Raw genomic sequence first — 4691 nt, forward strand, 5'->3', positions numbered from 1 at the left:
TCCCCTACGAGAAAATGCTTCAACACTATGAACTACTGGATTGAAGGTGGGAGTATACAGCTCTTATGGACGCAATGTGTTAAATTTCATTAAAAAAAAAATCGTTTTCTCGAAAAAAAATGCCTAAACTACTTGGATATCCTAAAATAAAAAAACCGCGGCATTTAGGTGCGGAATTCTTCAATAGCATCGGTCAAAAACTATTACAATTCTATCGAATTCCCCAGGTTTTTCTAGGAAATATTTTCGTACGTGTCATGCTACTCAACCAATGAAAATAAATCAAATCTAGAATAAAAAAAAATAGATGTTGCTGAAAGAAATTTAATAAAATCATGTTGTCAGCTATTAATATGTATACTTTACTTTATAATTAATGTAACATTATTTACACGATTTTATCTTTTGTCTGTCGAATAATACTCTGCAGCATTTTTTGGTTTTTAACAATTTTTTTTGGTTCTTACTAATCACCAACCTTGACGATAACGTGGCAGTCCTGCTGCTGTGACTTTTAACAATGAATAGTCTAAATCTATATCTGGATTTATCAACAAAAATAATTAACAAATGATCTGTTAAATAAATAATATCGCTACATAACGCTCATTCAGATGATCAGATGGTGCAGCATCATGCTTTACATACGCAACCAAGAGCAATTTCTCGTAACACTACATATCTCAGATGATAAACAAAACGATATTGTCATTCCTCCTCACTGAACAAAGTTGACGAGCACTTATAAAAGAATTAAAGAAAATGGTTACGGCTTTAAATATTATAGAACCATTATATTACGATAAAAAATATTATGCAATAATATTACCGACAGAATTATTATGAAACAAACTATGTCAACCCGTAATATTACTGTAATATTACACAGAGGGATGATATCAAGGACAAAACATGTTCTACTCGATGGGAAATTTCCCGAAAATTGAATTAATACAATGATAACCCAACACCAAATAATAGGACACGATCAAAATAAGGGTCATGAGGATCAGAATAAAGGTCATGAGGGTCAGAATAAAGGTCACGAGGGCCGGAATAAGGGTCACAAGGGTCCCATTAAGGATCATAAGGTTAAGAATAAGGCTTACGTGAGTCAGATTAAGGGTTCCATTGAACTGATTAAGGGGCACAATTTTAAGGATCAAAGTAAGGGTCGTGCGGGTCAAAACCCAATGGTCAGAAACTAAGGGTCACCAATGTCAAAATGAAGGTCACGAGGGTTATAATGAGGGTCAAATTCAGGATCCAAATAAGGGTCAGATTAAGGGCCCAAGTAAGGGTCATGGGGGATCAGAGATTGAGGGTCACAAGGGTCAAAATGAGGGTCACGAGGATTATAATGAGGGTCAGACTGAGGCTCCAAATAAGGGTCGATTAAGGGTCCAAAGAAGGGTCATGGGGGTCAAAATAAAGGTCTATGTCTATATTACATATAAAAATGCAAATCGACTTCTGGTGATGGAAATTTGGTACACGAAATTACGACTCCAAAATTAAGGGTCAAAATAAGGGTGACAAGGGGTATAAGGAGGGTCAGAATGAGGGTCACGAGGGTCAGATTAAGAGGTCACAAGGGTGAAAATAAGGGTTACGAGGATTATGATGAGGATCAGATTGAGGTTTCAAATAAGGGTCAGATTAAGGGTCCAAATAAGGGTCATGGGTGTCAAAATAAAGGTTTCTATGTATATTACATATAAAAATCCAAATCGACGTCTGGTGACGGAAATTTGGTATACGAAATTAAGACTCCAAAATTAAGGGTCAAAATAAGGGCACAAGGGGTAGAAGGAGGGTCAGATTAAGGGGTCACAAGGGTCAGAACATGAGGGTCTTCTGGGGATCATAGGAGGTCATATGGGCGTTGACGAGCGGAGTGAGCAGGGGCATAGACCCCTAGTTACTTGCTATAATGAAAAAGACCGATAATAATTACACCCCGTAACAATTTTGATCATTACATCATTTACCGTAATATTTTGGCGTAATATTTTTTACCGTAAAATTCAAACCAGATACCAAAGAGAATAATGAATGAAGGGTCAGAGGGTGTCACCTCTCCACATACCATTTGAATTTTTTTCTCTTCAAAGAGACTTATAAAGGAGTTAATTTTTTTCATTCCTATCGAAGGTCTTACTATGTAGCTGGGTCATTAGTGACAGCTGTTGTTGATTGCGCTACGCTTTAACTCTGCCATTAGATAATTATTATTTCTTCTGCGTTTAGTTTACGTCATGTATAAGAGAATCAAAAAAACGTCCCGTTACAGACGCACTAGGACTTCACTCCTCGTTCGGCTTGAATAGCGTAAACTCGAAATGTCTTCATTTCAACATATTCTTTCTTATTAGGGTAAAAATATTGAGTTAAATCAGTGAATAACAATGGTAACAATTTTTGGCCGAAACCATGGGTACATTTTTTGAAAATTGTTAGCATATTACAGTTCCAGTGAAATGGCAAAGAATTTCGTCAGTGGTAATTTAAAATTTTACGAAAAAATCAATGGAAATTATAAATTTCAGTCGAATGATGCCATGAACATTCATAGAAATCAGCCTAATTCGGTCATGAATATTCATGTTTTCTCCCCCTACAGCGAGTTCAGTGCTACTCTCCCAAAAATTTTTCTTTAAAATTTTTATCACATTATTTGTTCATTCAAATTTGATGGAATTTCGCTATTGAAAATTTGAAAAAATATGAGAAAATCAATGGAAACTGTAATATTCAGTTCAATTTTGCCATAAAAATTAATAAAAAACAGAAAATTCAAGCCAATTTTATAGTGAATATTCATGTTTTGATTGAAAATTTAAGAAAGCTGAGAAATTCCGGACTTCTTCCGCCCCTCAAAAAATTGGAATTTCATTTAAATTTCAGTGAAGTCTGAAATTTTAGGATTTTTATGCCCCTAAATCGAATTCAATGTCACTCCTCTAAAAATTACACGCCGACTGCACCCTTAAAGATTTTTTCTTTAAAATTTTCATCACATTATAGTTCCATTCAAATATGAAGGAATTTCGCTATTGAAAATTTAAAAAAAATATGAGAAAATCAATGGAAACTGTAACATTCAGTTCAATTTGGCCATAAAAATTAATAGAAAACAAAAAATTGAAGCCAATTTTGTAGTGAATATTCATGTTTTGATTGAAAATTTAAGAAAGCTGAGAAATTCTCGACTTCCTACTCCTCAAAAAATTGAAATTCCATTGAATCTCCAGTGACATCTGAAATTTCCAGATTTTTATCTCCCTAAATCAAATTAAATATCATTCTCCTGAAAATTACAAGTCAACTGTCCATGGAATTTCAATTTTTCCGGCTGTAAAAAAAAATCAATTTACAAACAGATCAATCAGAAAAAATACACAAATGAGCCGAAAAAGGAATGAATACGAGCTAGACTGGCTCACGAGAGATGCATAAAGGTGTACAGCATCAAAGAATTTCAAGTTGTCATCGTATTCTCTAAATTACAGTGAGACAGCGTAGCTCAAGAATTGATCGTTAATAATCTGATGTGAAAGCCGATCGAGCGTTCTTCGCATTGAGAGAGTAAAGAGAAGCCCAAAAAAAGCAATAGACAATAGACGAGTGAAAAACACACGATCGGCTGACCGAATGTGCTGGCTCTTCTCTCAATTCAGCTTTATCTCTCGTTAATATTGTTTTCGTTATGTATGCACAGTAATCGTCGACACTACACATTCGTAGAGGCATCTCACATTAATTGACTAGTTTTTTTTTCCTCGTTAATATTACTTTTATTACTTTATTTCTCATTGTTTTTAGTTTTCAATTATTTGTTTTAGCTCACTACGACATTTATTGAGCGTGTTCTTACAACGTAGATAGGCAACGATCTTTTTTTTTTCTCTCTCTCTCTCTCTTTGAACATTATCTGTTATGCGCATGAATGGATTTGTTGATTTTCACAATAACGCGCGTGCTCACCATTTGTACAAATAAATTTTTCTGGGCTAATTGTTTAAAAGACTCTAGATTGAGCGAAGCAAGATTATCTTAGCAATTTTCGTATTTCATATTAATGTCGTGAATGACGACATGTCAATTGCTTGGCACCCGCGCGGTTATACAAAAATTCACTGTGACTCCATTTAAGCTCGGCAGATTAAACAATTTTCTAAATACGTCAGTCAAAAATTGCGTCACATGTTTTTTGGACTTTTTAGACTCTCTCTCCCCCTCGTCAGTCACAAGCCGTCACATACATGGATTTCCCCTCGTATATCAGTAGCGCAGCGGTACAATGATTTAAGGTGTTTCATGTCAAAAATCAAAATAATGAAAAAAAAATAAAAAATTCACGGAAGAAGGATCTGAGTATGCTGCATCACTGGGAATTTTTCCAAAATTTTCCCAGATCTTGCTTTCGAGAAAAAAATGATGAATTTTCAATATTTTCTATCCACTCCAGCTGTAAGGCCAAGAATATCACACTCTAAATTCGAAAATTAGATGTGATAAGAAATAACTGATTGCGAAACAAATCGATTAATTTATGAAAAAAAATGAAGCTCAAAACATTCATATTATAATGGAAAACTTTATTTGAAAATTTGGATTTTTCGTGATCAGCGATTGAATCAGGGCTCGATAACAATAGAACTTCCTTTCCGTTTCGCCCCCCCCCCTCC

This window comes from Diachasma alloeum, unplaced genomic scaffold (genome assembly GCF_001412515.2).
Source record: "Diachasma alloeum isolate Michigan unplaced genomic scaffold, Dall2.0 Dall_scaffold_00271, whole genome shotgun sequence".
Classification (NCBI taxonomy): Eukaryota; Metazoa; Arthropoda; class Insecta; order Hymenoptera; family Braconidae; genus Diachasma; species Diachasma alloeum.